Source organism: Gavia stellata, chromosome 1 (assembly GCF_030936135.1).
Source record: "Gavia stellata isolate bGavSte3 chromosome 1, bGavSte3.hap2, whole genome shotgun sequence".
Lineage (NCBI taxonomy): Eukaryota > Metazoa > Chordata > Aves > Gaviiformes > Gaviidae > Gavia > Gavia stellata.
Genome location: NC_082594.1, coordinates 73,088,780 through 73,099,968, shown reverse-complemented (window position 1 = coordinate 73,099,968; position 11,189 = coordinate 73,088,780). Strand labels below are relative to the sequence as shown.

Genomic DNA, 11,189 nt, shown 5'->3' with positions numbered 1-11,189 from the left:
GAAGTCCTAAATAACAGACAAGCATCCAGTCTTGCTCATACAGTAAGAACAAGAAACCGAAAACCGGCAGACTACGCTGTGATGTCCACTGTTACAGAATCTACATCATACAAGGGTCTTACCCTTGAAGTTATGTCTTATGAGTGCTCATCCATCTTTACAATGTCTTTATGTCTGTAATGACATCAATTTTGATCAATTTAGAAGTGTGAGATTGTATTAATTTTCAATACCCTCTCTCGAACAGTGAGGATACCAGGTGAGGTACTTCTTAAATCAAATGTCACTTGTGAAAAAGCATATAGGCACTCACCCGCTGCTTCCTTTTGCAAAAGCGGTGCCAGTTCAACCTTTCAGGGTTACAGAATAATCCCTGGGCACTGAATCACATCTGCTCTGTGATTTTTTTTTTAATATTTCTTTCCGTAATTGCAAGGCTGTCAGGGAACTTGTAGGCTTACAAAGGAAAACCTGACAAGAAGTCACAATTAATGTTTATTGTATCTGTTTGAATCTGATTCTCATGTGCATGAAGAACACTCTATTTCTTCTTCAATGTCTCTAAACAGTGTGAAGTAGCTGGTTTTTATTTTTAAGTGCCTGCAATAAACAATCACTCTAGGTTAGTAAAGTAACTAGTTCAAAGGAGCTTGTCCAATCTTTAGCAACACAATAATTTGCTCACAGGCTTGGCCTTTTCCATATAAGTAAAATAAATTCAGTATTTCACAGTTCACACAGATTAAACTCCAACCTAGAAAATCAGCACCAAAAGCAATACACTGTTTCATACCTGAGCAGACTTCCTGAGAGACCAAAGAATGAAGATCCTGTTTTAAAAGAGACTTATTTTTAGTTCAAATGAGTTCTGCATCCAGACAGCTCCAGTCATCATATTTGAAAGAGAAAAGCAATGGGAACAAGGAGCTCTGAAGCACCTTGGTAAAACTCCAGGGTCTATTTCCATCCCAAGGGCCAAAGCTTTCAGTACTTATTCAGGCAAAACTCCCATGTATTTCAACTGGATTCTCCTCTGTCATGTAGGATTTCACTTTCTCAGTGAAAATATCTGTATTTCTTCAGCATGCCAGACAGAAAGCATTATTTTCTAATATTACAAAATGTAAAATTAAGAAAGCAAAACTGTGAAAGCAAAAGCACAAATGTGAAGAAGACCCCTTACTGTACATCTATGTTTGGTCAGTGATGGATTGACATGTATGGGATTGATGGTCAATGCTTTTCCAGACAAAACACTTACTGAATGCATTTGCTGGGTACATAATGGCCTGGATGATCTCTTCTGCTCGACGGGTATTACCAGTCCACAGTGTATTTCAGCTCTGGGGTCAAGAGGTGTGACATGGCCATATGCCAATGTCACATGGGGCTGAAACGGAGATTATATAGCAGTTTCCATAGAAAGGCAATGCAGGCACATGGGTCAGATGCAGCCTGCAACACACTCTAGCAGGACCCCAAGCATAAAACTACATCCTCCAGCAGATATCTGTATGGCGTCTCCCAATCCTACACTTCTGTGGTGAGCTCAGCACTGGGGATAGCGGTAGTCTCAGGAGAAAAACAAGCTAAAATGCTTTTAACCTCTGGGTTCAAACACAATTCATCCCCACTTTGGTAATAAATTAACATTTTCATCCCCTTCTCCCCAGCTACGCTCTTCAATGGTCAATGCCTCTCACGTCCTTGTCCTTCTGCCCCCTCTTCTGACACTCCTTGGAAGTAAGGCAGATCAAGACCCAAAACACAGGAATTAAATTTCCACCTAATATTAACACCAGGCAATTCACTGGGACAAGGCATGTGAGGCAGCTTAAATTCTCCCTTCTTCTTCCCCATCCCCTCTTACTTCTGTGTTTTCCTGCAAGGGGCAGCCAGCCAAGCATCTGGTGTTTATATACTGACAAAAAAATGTTGTGACTTGTATATTCTACCTTTTGGGTGAGGACATACTGCAGGGTAGGTCCCATTAGCTACAGGAGGTTGAAGCTAGTATAGCTGTCTCTGCAGCAGCAAGAGCTACAGTAAAATGAGTATTGCTGCTGAGGAAAGGAGGGGAGCCGGGCTTCTCTTCTAACATCTTCTAGCACCTTTGGAGCTGTGGCTGAATGCTTTTTCTTCTCAAGCTAAATAAGTTTTCATCTTCAAGCAGACACCCCTCAGGACTGCCCTCCTTTTCAAATTAAAACCTCCCCAGACAACAGTATTACTAATGCAGCTGTCTAAAAATACTGGGTGTGGAAAGCTGCATATTGTATGCAAATTACTTGAGCCTTCAACTTTTCAATTATGTCATGATGACCTTTTAAAAATCATTTATTGACTGGAAAAAATATGGATAGCTGGTTGGACCTGATTTCACCAAGGTGCCACTGCAGTGCTAAGAACCAAACCATACTTTGTATTCAAGGAATAAGCTGTTTAAATAGGAAAGTAATCATGACATTAAAATGCCAAAGAAAAAAAAAATTGTAAATTGAATTTGTCACCCTGTAGTATAACCCAAGGGTAAAGTGGGTTTCTGGCATGACACAAGTTTCTCTACGAAAAATAGAGTGTCTCATCTCAAAAGCAATATTACCAATTGGGCATTGTGCAGTCCCTTGTTTTAGAAAAACATGTGCTGTGTTTGCACTGGGATTGCTTGTCAGATTTTTTTTTAGCAATGTCAGGTTGATCAATGCAGATGCCTGCACCCTTCCAAACATTATTAAGCATGTCACATTAATTGTACAAAGTCATTTTGCTCTGCTCAGCAAGTCAGACTTCTATATATATATCTTGGAAAAATAATGTAGGCATGTGGTCAGAAAAACAGCTGTCAGTCAGGCTTCTCTTTTACAACCGAAACAACAGTTAACCCAAACCTGCATAGCTATGTGACGTAAGACAGTTTCAGTTGTGCTGCATGCTGCAGAACATACCAAGATGTCCTCATGAAATGTCTAAGTAAACAAAAGCATTGCTCCTAAGCATCTTTCACAACTACAGCAACTGCTCGAGACTTCTTTCTGAAACCAGACACCATGTCAGGAACCAGGGCCAGGCTGTGAATGTAGAAAAGTGCATGATACAGCACAGCAGAGAGCAAAAAAGCAGACAAAAAAGGGTTGAAAATCCCTGCAGTGCTGGCATCCTCACAGCACAGAACCAGAAAGAATGCAGAATGGCCAAAAAAGGAGCATTTCCAGTTCATCTGCAGAGGTGACCAAAGGAAATACAGAGACCTGCAGCGAAGCACAAACTTCTCACCCCATGGGGAAGAACAGAAATGTCTATATTCTACTCCTTCAAGGAGACTGGAGGAGGTAAGTGCAAGGCTGGCAGAAAGCTGGTACACTAGACTTGGAGAGAAAGGGGTGTGCATGAGCTGCTTCTCCTTTCACCCTATTTCTTTCCACAGGCCACCGTGTCAAGCAAAGCATTCAGGGAAAGAAGACTCTCCCCTGACAAGTTTATCTCAGCAAAACGCAGTGGGAAATCTCCCTCAGCTTGCAGGGAGGAACTGAAACAACCTCACTCAAATCACAAGATCAGTCTTCGGGACAGAAATAGGAAATGCTTCAAGATAACATAAACCTCCACATCACACCTTAACCAAGAGACCAGTTCACCTCTTCATGTGGGGAAAGGGGAGAACAAGTATGCGTTTCAGGACTCAGAAGCATGCACAGCCCTTCAGAAATGCCATTGGAAAAGTTCAGTCCTTGAGGTTAAAATGAAGAATCGGAGGTAAGTAGCTCAGATCCTAGAATGAAATATTGAAAACCGCTCTCGATAGTATGTTCACTGATCACTCATCACCTTTTCTTTCTCTAGGGGGAATTTAAGTTAATTGGAGGCATACCTCACAAAAGTGAATGTCAAGTTTAGTCAAAGAATGAAATAAACTTTTCTGAGTACTGCTTGCTTTTCATTTCTGTATTTGTCAAACTACTGTTTCTGTCTTGGGAATAAAAAGAGCAGTAATTTGGTAGAGTTTAAACATTCTCCTTGCTATTCCTACACACCAAACCAGTAAAAAAAGCTAGACTGGTTTCAGACATTAAAAATCAACACTGGCAAAAAACCACACCTGTATAAAAACATATGGGAGGTGGGGGGAATCTTATCTGGGCCATTTCCAGAGGACTTTGAAAAGTGAAGTGCCTGTTTCCCTATTTCCACTTGCTTCACTCATATCTGACTTCACTAAGAGTTTTACCACAGGTCTCAATACAAGGAGGGTCACGTTTGCCATAAGTGGCAAAAAGGTGGAATGGCCAGAAGGGGCTGGACAGGTTTTAAGATTCTGGAGGCACATTACTAACCACTTTAAATTAGTTAACTCCTCACCATCACGACAGGAATGAGAGGAGAAAAGGTTAGAAGCAACACCCACTCCAGTTGTGGGTGAAGGCATACACCTTCTCCTACATCCAGGGCTCGAGCTCAAAGCATCTCGCTTGCCTGCCAAGGCCTGGCCATGCAGCTTGCACCACACTGTCTTAGCTTCATTGCCTGCTTAAGATAAGGATTACACTGTATTAAGCCAACTGACTTGCAGTCCCCTATAGACAGCCTTAAGAGCTCAAGTCCCCCTGTCTGCATCGAAAATGAGGAGATCTGAGTCAAGAGTGTTGTCCCCACCTTTAAATTTCTACCAGGGAAAAAGGAAGAGATGAGAGCACAGACCACCACAGTCCTTCATCATCACCCAGTCACTACAGGGGGGTTTTATCTCCCCATTGCCAAGACTAAGCTCTAACTCAGAACCTCAGTATTTCATTATATTGCTGATGATCTTTTCCCCTTCCTTATCTTTTTATCTGCAAAGGAAGGCATAAAGACTCAGTTATCAGCAAGCCGAAGCATTTGGGTTGGCTCCCAAAGGCTCATAACACTTCAGTGTACTCCTGTCTAAAGAGGATTAACTAAGGTAAATTGTTCACAAAAAGATGCCTATCATCTAGGGGATACACTTACAGAGCTTCACAATCTAATTTTCACTCACATAATTATTTGAAATCAACACCAAAAAAAGTATTCTCAGGTCATTTGTATGGGGGTTTTCACACGAAATGAGAATACGCAGTGTTCTGCATGTGTTTACGAAGACCTCTCCAGAGGAAACAATTTTCTACAAAGCTCTGAAGTGAGACATCAACATCTACTGAAATTAATACGCAGCACATTTGGTTCACGATGGCATTTGTCCAGCATCACAAGTAAATGGTGAACGAGGCTTAGGATTCTATTTTTAATGTCCTTTTCCTCCTGCTGGAAACCGCTGCTATTCCATACAACTTGTGTATGAGGCAAGTTGTATTTGTTCCCCTTCAGCAGTTAAAAAAAGACACTTGTTTCGAAATGTTCAGATACTAAGATTAGGTTTTCTGCAGGGCTTCCACGTAGCAACCAGGTTATTAGCTACAATTGTTGATTTTTACTTTTTTACCGAGCGTTGCTTCAGTCACGTAATTGATGCACGTCACTGGAGCCTGCTCTGTGGAGGGGATTGCTACAAAACACAGTCTAACCACTTGTTCTCCTCAGCTGCAGTCCACACCCAGGCACTAGAGCTGCAGCAGGGATTAGCGAGGAAGCAGGGAGGGAGTGGTGGCTTTTCCACAGAGAATTCCAAGCAGATTTCTCCAAATTCGGTGTCTGCTCAGCTGGGCAGATCCAGTTGCTTTCCAGCAGCTGGCTATGCCAACACAAAGTAGCTGAAAGCACTCAAGGCAGCAAAAGCATTTCTGTACCCTAGTATCTGAGCACTTCAGAATATGCAACATACTTAAATGAGGCAGGAAAGTACAATTATCCCCTTTGTAACAGAAACAACTTGGGCACACCAATGGCCGCAGTTAATCTATGGCACATCAAGCTACTTCAATGTAAAAAAAGTTGCAAACATATGATATGAAACTTAAAAGTGATTTAGTACTTCCTCCAAAATATCAATTTATCCCTAGCAGAATCAAAGTGAACTCTACCATGCAGCTTGGTCATCTGTGCACCACTGCCATAGAGCAACTTGCTCCACGTATATTCCTTAATGTATCATTCTTCGCATGTCCACAGCCAAGGTGATTTGTCCCACACCTCCTCAAAACAGAAGGCAGGCTGTTTTTTCATACCTGTATCCTATTCAGAGAAGTCTCCTTCCCATACCTCTGCATCCAGCAGTGCAATATGTAAACCCCAGCATCCACATCAGTTGGATCCATCCTGCACATTTCCTCCGTCTGCTATCATCCGCCTCTTCCTCACAATTGTATTGTTTTTTTCAGAGGAAAAGCTGTGCCATGTCTAAGCAATATTACCTCAGAGGAGTGATGGGCCATGAGCTGCCCATTACTCACCAGGGACAAGACCTCAGGATTGCAATCAATAGTTTCATGGAAAAAAAATGCACTTGACGCTCTGCAAGGGCCAAAAAACCGAACTCTGAACCAAGTGTCAGCTACTATTTGGAAAGAAAGAGGGATAAAAAAGACCATCATCGTACAAATCCACAGTGTCCCTATCTTGGAAATTTTGAGCAGTCCTGGTCCTTCCTGCTATAAGGATGCAAGAAGATGACCAAATGTCCTGATAAAAGTTATGAGGACAGCTTCCATCCAATGATTGACTGGGATATATTCCAGGAAGGGCTTTAGGGTCGTCATCTAAGCATGCAGGGATAAAATTGTGAAGGTCAAAGCTAGGCTGGAGTTGAAACTGGTGAGGGATGTGAAGGACAGTAAGAGCATCTGTAGGTACATCAGCAGCAAAAGGAGGACTAAGGAAATAGTGGCGCTGCTGCTTAATGGGGCAGAGCACCTAGTGGCACAGGACACAGTAAAGACTACGTCAGTGCTGTCGCTACTGGCAAGGTGTGGTCTTGGGGCTCCCAGATCCCTGTGGGTAGTAGCAAAGCCTGGGAGAGAAAGGTGCTGCTCACTGAAGAGGAGGATGAAGTTATGAACTACTTAGATAAACTGGACGTATGTAAGCTCATGGGATCAGATGGGAAGCAACCAAGCACACTGAGAGACAGCCAATGTCATTGTGAGGCCACCTTCTGTCATCTCTGAATGATCATGGTGTTCATGGGACGTCCCCAAGGGCCAGAGGCAAAAAGGTCCTCGGGACCTTATGGCTGACCAGCTTCACCTGAAACTCTAAAAGGTTATTTGCAGACTCAGTAAGAGCAAGAAGGTGACTGGGAACAGCCGGCATGGATTGACCAAAAGCAAATTATGCCTGACCAGCCTGAGCACCTCTGTGATGGGAAGACTGGCTCTGTCGGCAAGGGGAGAGCAGAAGATGTTCCTTGCTTGGACTTTTGCCTGTGACATGCTTCCCCATAGCATCCTTATAGTCAAGCAGGAGATAAGGACTGGACATGGGGACTCTGCAACAGAGCAAGGGAAAAGCAGAAAAAGTGTGCATCTTCCAGATCCAGTTTTCTCAGTATTATTATTTCTGAGATAACAGGAAAGCTCATGGCGTAATAAACTTTGTCCTGAATCTGAAATCATAATACATCGAAGTTGGCAGGTTTTGCTACTGTGTGGGAGAGAGCCTCCAGATGCAGAAGTCTGTGTTCATTCCAGTGACTATTTTTAGATAAATACCGATGTCCATCTGAGCACAGTAATGGACTCTGCTTTCAGACCACACTGAAGCACAAGAGTACTTCATTCAGCCTTACTATTTCAATTATACACCTGCCCACCATATTCTTTGTGAGTACCAGGATCCTCTGCACTGATTTGTAACGATGTAGTTTAAGTCCACTGGTCTTACCAGCTATTACCCTAAAACATAAACGTTAGGTCTTCCAAAATTCTGCTAAAAACTGCAATGTACATAAAACACACGTTTCCTGGCCCAGAACAAATACTTGGCTTCAGTAACATGCTTTTGAGAATTTATGTTTATGGTTTTAACAGCTTATTCTGACATTGAAGAACTTCTCATGCTTCTAGATTACACTTTTTCTAAAAAAAGTATACTCTCTGCCAGGGTAGAACCACCTCTATTTAATTCCCTTTATTAAAAGATAATGTGAAAAAGATTCAGATCTGTTTTTCTTTCTACTCACTCCTTCCCCCCCTTCTACACTTGCAGCTCCCAAAAAAAGTCAACACCCCAAAAAGCCACATTTTGCATACGTTGCCCAACTTTGAAATTGTTTGATCAACCTGCTTTCAACATTGACCTGCCAAAACGCAAATTTTACTTCTGGTTTTGAAATCCCTCAAAAAGCATAACTGCCACGCACAAGAGCTGGGTGAAGGTAGGGGAGGGAAAGGAAAGAAATGGAACATGTGGATGTGGCATTGTGGTTTAATAGGCATGGTGGTGTTGGTTGATGGTTGGACTTGATGATCTTACAGGTCTTTTCCAACCGTAGCGATTCTGTGATTCTATGACCTGACAGGCAACATAAAAACTATCTGCAGGGGCAGACGAGCGAGCCAGGCAGCAGGCAGGGCTGCGCAGGACCAGAGGGTTTCTTGCCGGCCCTCAAGGCCGCACGCCTGGGCCTCCCCGCTTCCCAACCCGCTCCGCCCGCCAGTTCTGCCCTCTGTGCCCCCCAGCACTGGGGTTCTTAAGTATTTATCTAGGTGCGTATTCTGCAAGTGAAAATCAGTTATTCAAGAGCGAACACATCAACGGTTTGAATAACATCGGGCTCTTGGAGACCCAAATGTACACCGTGGCAGCCCTCTGCCCACCTGCCCGCCGCCGCGGCCTGCGACGGCGAGGCCCTCCCTGCGCCTCGCCGCGAGCCGGCCCCCAGCCCTCGCTCTGCCCGTCCGCTCCTCCCTCGCCCGCCGCCGCGGCAGGGCCCGGCACGGCTGGGGCGGCCAGGCCGGGCGCTGCCTGCCCCCGCGTGCCTCGGCCGGCGGCGGCAGCAGCAGCGTATGGCTCCGGCGCGGGCTCCCCTGCGGCGGTCACCGGCCCTTCCGCTTCCGGCGCGCCCTCCCGCGGGCCGGCCCCGGCCCCGGCCCCCCGCCCGCATTGAACTTGATGCACCGCGGGCGGGGTCCCGTGGGGCCCGCCGGAGGGGCGCGTGACTGCCGCGGGGTTTGGCGGCGGCGGGCCTCGGAGGGGACCTCGCCCAGGGGCTCGGAGGCGGCAGCGGCCGCTCTCCCCGCCGCAGCAGCCATGGCCCCTTGCCGTGCCACCGCCCCTGGGCTGCGCGGGTGCCCCTGGGCTGCGGGCGCCTGGGCGGGCGAGCAGGGAGGTGAGCGTGGTCGCCTGCACGCGCCAAGGCCTGTACGCGCCTATCTGCGTGGGCACACACGCGTGCCTGCGCTCGCGTTGTGTATCGAGGTGCGCGCCCATGTGTGTGCATATAACGTGTGCGTGTGCATGTATGTGAGCGTATGTGCCTGCACGTGGACACGCACGCCCTCGCGTCCATCTGCAGGCGCCTGTTTATGTGTGTCCCCCTGTATGTATGCCTGTATGCATGGGGGTATCTACGTGTGTGCCCATCAACGCACACACGTATACGTGTACGCTTAGATATGCACGCGTAGGCGCGTGCCGCCAGCGGCCCCGCGCGACCCGCCAACACCCGCACGTCTCCCTCCCCCACCCCGGGATCGCCCCCGGGAGCCTGTGTTCGCGCATGCGCGACTCTGAGCTCCGCCCTACCTGGCGCGTCACCACCCCGCACGCCGGGTTGACCGCTGCTCTATAGGGAGGTAGCGCCCGCCCCCACCCATCGCCCTATTGCCCTCTTCCAACATGGTGGCTCCCGCCTCACGCATGCGGGCACGCAGGCGCCTCCTCGGCTCCCTTCCGCCGGGCGCCGCGAGTGAAAAAGGCAGGAAGGAACCGGCCCGGGAACTCTATGGTTTCGCGCGGTGGGTAGTGTGGCGCAGCCGCCTCGTCCGCCCGCCCCCGCCCGCGTTGCACGCCGGGACACAGTGGGTCCTCCTTCCTGTCCCCCCCCACCCCACCCCCGCCCGCCGCGAGTCCTCCGAGCTTGCGCCGCGCCGATATCCGCGTTGCTCCCAAGATGGTGGCGCGGGGCTCGGGCTGAGAGCGAGCTAGTCCGCGAGAGGAGGCGTACCCGCGGGCCCGGCCCGCCCTCCCGTCCGTGCCGCCGGCCTTGCCAGGCCGCTCGCCTCTCCCTTCCCCGCCCCGCGAGGCCGCGGCCCCGTCTCCTCCGCTCTGGGGCCCCGACACCTCCACCAGCAGCAGCAGCAGCGGCGGCGCCTCCACCTCCTCGCCTGCATCGCGGTCCCGAGCACGGCGCGGCCCCCGCATGAGCCCGGGCGGCGGTGGCGGGAGTGACCGGGAGCAGCAGGCCGCGGCGCCCAGGTCGGTAGGCGCTGCGCAGCGCTCGGCCCGGGGGAGGGCAGGGAGGGGGATGGCGCCCGTCTCACGCCGGCCCTGAAGGGGAGGGGGCCGGGAGGCGGCCCTGTCCGCTTCCCTCCGCCGGGGAGATCCCCACCTCGGGTGGGGAGAGCGGGCGGGAGGCGCCGTCGGCGGGGGTGCGTGGCCTCGGTGGTCCTCTCCCTTCTCGTGAGGCACATGGGTGCGGGGCCGCCCCGTCCCTCCCTAGAAGCGGGAAGGCCGGCCAGGCGGGTGGCTCCGGGCTTCAGCCCGCCCCCCGGGGAGACCGGGCTTGCTGGGCGACCTTGGGTGAACCCAGCCTGCCCCTGCCTCAGTTTCCCGGCTCGGCCGAGCGGCGCAGCGGCGGTGCCCGCTCCGCGGGGCTGCTGTGGGCATGGAGCGCCTCGGTGCCTTCGGCATGGCCAGCTGTGGCAGCTGGGGAGGTACGAGTATGTGAAGTACGGCGAGGGTGCGTAACTAGTGTGCAAGGCCTGCTTAACAAAGTAGGTATGTTCACTTGCTCGTGTTACTTCCTATCCAGTCTGAAGAGTTGGATCTGGTAACCTGTGAACAGGTTGCTTTGCTGATAAATGTGATCTATCGCTCCTGACTGTAGGACTTGCTAGGTTTCAGTTCTTAAGTGTTCCTTTCTGTCAAAGGAACTCTGTGATTTGTTATGGTTCACAGCCGATTTGTAAATCAGATGTCTTTAAGATGATATGACATGGTCATTCAGAAGTTGCTACTGCTTAGGAAACAAAACATGTTCCACAACTTTCTTTTAGGTGGCAAGAACCTGTAATCTATAGACTTCTAGTTATGCTTTTTTTCCTCCAGTTAATGGA

At 48.8% G+C, this 11,189-nt stretch overlaps 1 protein-coding gene across 1 annotated transcript in view; it reads left to right on the top strand.

Moving 5' to 3' along the window:
* Positions 1 to 10,302: 10,302 nt before the first annotated feature.
* UBE3A (ubiquitin protein ligase E3A) overlaps positions 10,303 to 11,189 on the top strand; it is a 54,043-nt gene continuing 53,156 nt past the window's right edge. Inside the window, exon 1 of the mRNA XM_059818874.1 lies at positions 10,303 to 10,329. The gene's annotated coding sequence lies outside the window, so the exon portion shown is untranslated. The remainder of the gene's footprint in view (positions 10,330 to 11,189) is intronic.